The sequence below is a fragment of the Ursus maritimus genome, unplaced genomic scaffold, assembly GCF_017311325.1.
Source record: "Ursus maritimus isolate PB19 unplaced genomic scaffold, ASM1731132v1 scaffold_14, whole genome shotgun sequence".
Lineage (NCBI taxonomy): Eukaryota > Metazoa > Chordata > Mammalia > Carnivora > Ursidae > Ursus > Ursus maritimus.
The window spans coordinates 11,619,953-11,627,512 of record NW_024423786.1 but is presented as its reverse complement, the minus strand read 5'-3'; the positions used below and the strand labels follow the sequence as shown (position 1 = coordinate 11,627,512).

General features: G+C 39.6%; 1 pseudogene; it reads left to right on the top strand.

The window, feature by feature from the left end:
* Positions 1-5,379: 5,379 nt before the first annotated feature.
* Positions 5,380-6,204, top strand: LOC103669591 (annotated as a pseudogene).
* The last annotated feature ends 1,356 nt before the right edge of the window (positions 6,205-7,560 follow it).

Below are 7,560 nucleotides of genomic sequence, written 5' to 3'. Positions count from 1 at the left end.
TAGTGAACATTCAGAATTCACCTTGTTGTTTAAGTTTTTTTTAATTTTCACTTTTGTAAAACCTCCAGAATGTTTTGTTAGAATCTGCCATCTTTCTGATACCCACTTTGCTTCCTCTATTTTCTCTCTCACTCTCTCTCTTTCCCTCATTTTCTTTTTTTCTTCTTTCCATCCTCTCTGTCTTTACCTTTCTACCTCCCTTTCTCTGTCTCTCTTCTGTCCTCTCTTTCAGGCATGCTCTTCTTCCCTCCTTTCTTTCTTTCTTTCTTTCTTTCTTTCTTTCTTTCTTTCTTTCTTTCTTTCTTCTTCTCTTTTTTAATGGCACACAGATAGTGGTCGGGCTTGATAGAATCCATTTCATTTACTGAATGTGTAGTGGACACCTGGTACTTTCCTAAGGTTGTGGGGCATTTGTAACATTAGATCATACTAAATATGGCATGCTTATGCACATAAAATATTGGTTCTGCCTATAGTACAAAAAAATTGTAAATTAGTGACCGAAAGACATTTGGAGCTTTATGTGGAGAATTCAGACATCCTTATTTCTCTGACTCATCCCCAGAAAAGATAAAAAAGAAATGGCTCTACCTCTCCATGTGTACTTATTCTGAATGCACCTGAAATAACTTATCTTTAATAGGTCCAAGTAGCTCACACATTTGCTTTCATTACTAATATTACAGCTCTAGCACCACCTTGGGCCCTTTAAATAGTAAAAAGTATCAGACTCTGTATAGTTCCACTCAAGGCTCTTATAAAGCAAAGTAATAGCATCTGTCCTCCAATGGGTTTCAGGCTGCTTATTGGTACCTCAGTTCTCCTTTCTCTTCAAACTTGTAAATGTGCGTGTGTCAGGATTTATGTGCAATTGCTCCCCATCGCTAGATGCATGTCCTTCTTCTCTCTTTCCTGCCAGCTCAATACAGTTTATGCCTGTAGGATGAATTCATATCTTCATCCATTCACTCATTCCACAGATAGTTATGGAACATCCCTATCTGTCAGGTACCCTGTTTGGTGCTAAGGTCTTGCAGTTAAAGATTCAGTTCATGTGCTCAAGGAAGTGAATCCGGTGGAGGCAGGCTAGGAAACAATCATGTTTAATACAGAGAGATAGATGCTGTGATCCAAGGAAGCCCTGTGGTCCTCTGAAAGTGTAGGAGAAGGTCACCAACTCCGCCTTGGGGAAATGGTCATCCAACAGATAGGGACCCTCCATTGGTCTATTATGTAGACTACTATTATTTCTCTGGCTTGAGGCAGGATTTCTTAAGGTATGGTAGTGAATCTTTAGATTACATCTAGGAGAAAGACTCCGTTTGTTGCTAGTGTGTGAATTTGCAAAGAGGATGTTTTTTTTAAGCAAATATTTCCTTGACATCTAACATACATCAAGAAAAGTATGATCTTAACTGTACAGCCTGATGCATGATATACAATAAGCATGCCAGTATGCAGAACCTGGATTAGGAAGTAGCACCTTGCCAGCCCCTAGAAGTTCCATTTATGCTCCTGCTAGGCAGTACTGCCCCTAGGATGGGCATTATCCTGACTTTTGCCACAGATTGGTTTTGCCTGGCTTTGAGCTTTTTGTAAGTGCAGTGCTGTCACACAACTAGTAATCTCTTCTTTCTGTCTTTTCTGAGCTAGTTTCACGTTTGTGAGATTCATCCATGTTGTAGGGTCAGTTGTAGTTTATGTTCTTTTTTTAAAAAATAATTACAATACACATTTATTTAAAGTAATGCATTTACAGCTCAAATAGTTCTAAATTATACATTTCAGGTTTACCCAAATTATTTTTTTAAAGATTTTATTTATTTATTTATTTTAGAGAGAGAGAGAGGGAGTGCACAGGGGGAGGGGCTGAGCAAGAGGGAGAAAGAGTCAAGCAGCCTCTGCCCTGAGCGCGGAGCCCGTCGCCGGGCTCCATCCCATGACCCTGAGATCACGACCTGAGCTGAAACCAAGAGTCAGATACTTAACCCACTTCGCCACCCAGGTACCTCAGGTTTTTCCAACTTCTTAAAAATATTTGAGGGCAGCTGCAACCACAGATTTCAATTCCATGATTATTTCTTTGCCCATTCTTCTCTCTCTTTTCTTTCCCAAATAATTTATTTCAGATATGGTTCAAGATAGAGTGTATCCTCGTATTTTGTCCCCTGCTTTTTAGGTGAGATCTGCTGCCTCATGGCCAGGTTCAGTGCTCTCTTGATGCAAAGCATCCTATCATTGTGAAGGTTCTCGGGAAGCCTTTCACGTTATCATTCTCACATAATGTATCATTACATATTAACACCAGTGTATTGACCCTTGCAGCATTGTAATACCGTTTTCATTTTATTTTTTTTTAAGATTCCATTTCTTTATTGAGGGAGAAGGCACAAGCGGGGGGGGGGGGGCAAAGGAGAAGCAGACTCCCCGCTGAGCAGGGAGCCCAACGAGGGGCTCAATCCCAGGACCCTGGGATCATGACCCCAACTGAAGGCAGATGCTTAACTGACTGAGCCACTCAGGCGCCCCAGGAGTACCATTTTCAGATACCCTCCTGCCACCATCTGATGCTGCAACAGCAGGCCTGCTCGCCATTGTGATCAGTTTATACATTCTTTGTGATTTGTAGGGTTTGATCTCATGTTCCGTTGTATGGCCATACCACAATTTATTTCTTTATTCTATGTCAAGGAATATTGGGGTTCGTGAGCTTTTAATACCATAATCATCTCCCGCTTAGCTCAGAGTCTTGGCAAGTAGTAATAACCACCAGTGCTGTCCCGTAGAATAAGATGCCCATCTTGCCTAGGCCATACCCCCCTCTGGAAAATAATGAACTTCCCTTAGACTACGTTGATTCCCACACAGGAATCAGGAGCCATCAGAAGGAGGACTGGTTCTTATATGACGGAGAGGCAAACACTGGAAGGGAGGAAAGAGATTCTGTCAAGGAAGCTGAAGTGATACATAAGACCAGAAGGTCAATTCCTTCACATTTGGGAAGATAAAAACTGGAATCCACTGCATTTACAAATAGACTATGTTAGAGCAATTCAACCTTGTGGTAACCATATTTTCTATTTGTTTTTAAAGGTCCATAGAAACAGTGGATATAAATGTTATATGGGATCTTGATTTTTGCAATATGCTGCAACCAGTGAAATTCTCAGTGAAAGGACTCTAGGGTTTGTTTATACTATTCTCTTTCTATGTCCTTTTGTTTATTTATTTGCCTATTTAATAAAGTATTAAGGCATATCTTGAAAAATATTATTTGGCAGGACTCCATGTAGACAACCAATCCTTTTATTTATTTAGTAGCTATCCTCACCCAAAGTCACAGATTTTTTTTCCATTTCCTTATTTTTTTCCATTTCCTTAATAAAACGTGGTACTTGAACAGTGAGAGTATTGACAGTCTTTCGATTCTATTTATAAAGGACTCATAACTTCCCAATAAACTCATAGCCAAGGAAATATTAATCAGTTGCCAATAAACAGCTCTGTGCTGGAGTTCACATATGTTTCTTCTCAATAATTGCATATGCTTTGTATGAAAACTGCAGAACTGCATCCACTAGAGACAACATTTTTGTTATTAAGAGTTTCATTATGTGTTTTGTTTGTTTGTTTTGTCTTTTTGTTTTGTTTTGTTGTTTCATCATGGTTGAACTACCAGTTAAGACATAAAATGTTAGTTGGTAGTTGGGAAGGAAAAAGCCTGGTTACTCCTTTTGGTGAATGTCCTGATTGAGTTTTTATTTGTTTGTTTGTCTGTTTAAGACTTTATTTATTTATTTGACACAGAGAGAGCACAAGTGGGCAGAGGGGCAGGCAGAGGGAGAGGGAGAAGCAGGATCCCCACTGAGCAGAGAGCCCAATGCGGGTCTCCATCCCAGGACCTTGGAATCTTGACCCAACCCCGAAGCAGACACAACTGACTGAGCCACCCAGGCGCCCCTGTCCTGATTGTTCATGAGGTAGTGTGAGAAGTATCTAATGTCTGTCTCTGAATTCCATACTTGGCAAAATGACTTAAGAGTAAATAAGAGTACCTCTAAACTCCTCTTAACCAAATTCAAAACCTATCATATCCCATACTGGCTGTGTGACCACAGTTAACCTCTCTAACCCTGTAAGATGACAATACTGATAATGTTAATTTCACCTTACAGGATTGCTGAAGGGAAAAAAAAGACACACGCAAAGCATTGAATACAATGCTTGGTATATAGAGAGCATGCACTGAATGCAGCAGATATTATCATCATTAATTTTTTTTTTTATCTGCACCTCATGCCTGCTTTTACAGATGAGGAAACTAAAGTTTAGACAGGTGAAATGACTTGTTCAGAGTTTCACAATCTAACCAGTAACAGGTTCATATTAATTTCTCAGGCACTTTTTGTTTCCTGAAGTGGGCATTATACACGTTAGCATGAACTGTTTAGTTTCTAGCCGTAGCTATGTTTGTCTCCCACTAAAAGTAAGATTTTTGAGGAAAGGAGCTGTGGCTATTTTTGCACTGTTATATTCCCACAACCAATAGCTCTGCTTACATAAGACATCTCCAGTAAGAATTTATTGAATCATTATAAAATGATGACTATATTAATTTTTAAAGTATTTCATATGCAACTTGTAGGCACTTTCCATATATCACAAATTATTCTTCAGTCATGAATGGGGTATATGTTATACCACACACATATTTGCAATCAGTGGGTCCCATTGTGAATTATAGCACTAACATTAATGAACTCAGCTGCCCTAAATGTTAACAGTTTGCTCTTGAACTGGATCCGTGGAAATTTTTTGCTGACAGACTATGTGAACTAATATATTGCTTAATTCTCAATCTGGGAAAGCAGAGAGAATTGTCACTGGTATGTGAAAATTTGCGATGTAACATCATATATGCAAATGAAATAAATGTTGGCAAAAATAATTATTGTTGCTTATGGGAGGATTAATAGTTACAGTCTGCCCTGTTTTCTGTTGAGGTTTAATTTAATTCTGTGGCGTGTATTAACTGAGGAAATTAATTTGGGTTTAATTATTGTGTGTGGCTGTTAATGTGCACACTTTTGATGAATATTTAGTTACACTGAACTACCAACCCAGCCGCTATGCTTTGCTCATCTGCTGATAGGGAGCATCTGATGGAAGGGATGGTTCATACTGGATTGATTCCAAGTACAGTGTCATCATAGCAGATAGCTGTGATTCAGGGGGGAAGGCATTGGGCTTGGAGTAGGAAGAGCACAAGATTTGGGTTCTGGCTGTGCTGTTAACAAGCCATGTGCATCCCTATTTCTCAACTGGAGAATGGTAGGAGAAAAGCAATATACCCTAGGGCTTTGGTTTGAGAACTAAATGAATGAATGCATGTGAAAACAGATTTGTGAACTCTACCCTACTGCTTTAATGAATGGAATGTCTACCGTAAACTTTCCATGTATCTATTTAATGACAAAGTCCTTTAGAAAGTTACATAGGCTTGCTATCTCAGGTCTCGCATCCACGATGACCAAGAAAAGAAGGAATAATGGTCGTGCCAAAAAAGGCCGTGGCCACGTGCAGCCTATTCGCTGCACCAACTGTGCCCGTTGTGCGCCCAAGGACAAGGCCATTAAGAAGTTCGTTATTCGGAACATAGTAGAGGCCGCCGCAGTCAGGATATTTCCGAAGCGAGTGTCTTCAAAGCCTATGTGCTTCCCAAGCTGTATGTGAAACTACATTATTGTGTGAGTTGTGCCACTCATAGCAAGGTAGTCAGGAATCGCTCTCGTGAAGCACAGAAAGACCGAACACCCCCACCCGATTTAGACCCGTGGGTGCTGCCCCACGACCTCCACCAAAGCCCATGTAAGGAGCTAAGTTCTTACTGAAGGGACTGAACAAAAGCTGTTCTCCAGAAAAAATAAATAAATAAATGGCAGTTATACTTCAAAAAAAAAAAAAAGAAGAAAGAAAGAAAGAATGAAAGAAAGTCACATAGGCTTAAACAAGTACCTAAAAGGCACTCAAGAAAGCATCTGTTGATGAATAGAATGTTGGTTGATTAAGTATAGATGAACACCTCTTCACTATAAATATGACCATGAACAAAAATTCCATGCAACAAGAAAGATGGTTAAATCCTCTCGAGGTTTGCTCATTTCAAAGAAGTAATTAACATCACAAAACCTTCCTGTATGGCTACAAGTTATAAGATTAAAATATAAGCATTCTGGAGCCAGACTGACTTAATGCAACAATAGCAGTTTTTCCAGCTGGTGGTTAGGTTTCTGAGCCTCAATCTCCTCATCTAAAAATCGGGGTGCTATCACTTCCAAGGGCCATTATGAGTCTTGAATGTGGAAATGTATGTAAAGTGATGTGCGCAAACACTGGCACATGGGAGTTTCTCAATAAATGTTAGCTTTGCCTGTGGTAGAAGTGATGACATTTTAATAGGATCCTTTGCACTGGCATGTAGCTCTTGAAATAGAACAAATGAAAGTAGCTAATATTTCTATAAAAAGAGTGAGGATTATTGACTCTGGAGCTGGCTTAGTTCATGTTTACACATTCACCGCCTTTTCTCTTCCTGTTCCCTTCTTTCACCCAGACCCATGGGTTTCCTTTAAGCAGGTAAAATAATAACTTGAGCGTCTCATTTCACACTGGGGTCCTGTTGGCTCTGTGGGGGTGGTTAGTTACAGCTCTATTTCTCCTTTGTTTGCTCAACTCATCCCTGCAATGTCAGGAAAATAAATGTCTGGGGAGGGGAGACAAACAAGAGGTACAATGAGGGAAGCTGACCTCAAGTTAATGGAATCCGGGTTCTTTGAAGGAGAACACGTTGCTAGAGAAGCCTGCTGTATTCATTCAGCAGAGAGGCTGTCTAGCCTTTCTTCACGTGTGTTTGATTCTCATTTTCTCATGCCGGAGTGAAGGTCCAGCTCACACAAAGCAGGTCAAGTTGGACAGAGGCTAAGCCTTCCATGCCTTTTACATTTGTCTGGCATGGAGGAGATTTATCTTTACAGAAAAAAATTGGGAGAGAATAATACGTCTAAGGAATCATCAACAAATATTTATCGATTGTGTACTCTGTGCTGATTACAATTTAAAGTGTTGGAGGCAGAACAGCAAACATAAAATTAACACCAAACTTTTACTGAATGCTCTTGTATACACTAGCCACTGTGCTCTGGCTTAAAGAGTTAATGTTCGCAAATATTGTGGAGTAGATTTCATTAGCTCTCATTTGTAGTTGAGAAAGCTAAAAGCAGCTTATATAACTTGCTCAAGGACATATAGTTCACTCATGGTCAAGCTGGGATTTCAGACTACAAGTCTGCTTGTACTATAAGCATCATGTTACAGCCTTGACAATGGGAGTTGGAAAATAGCAGAGATGTAAACCCCACATAAAACCTTGGTGACTAAAAAGACTGACAGAAGCACATTTCACAGAATTCATACTATATATATATATATAATTTATATATACATATACATATGTGCATAAACACACATATACACACATCACACACACATGCACACACACAC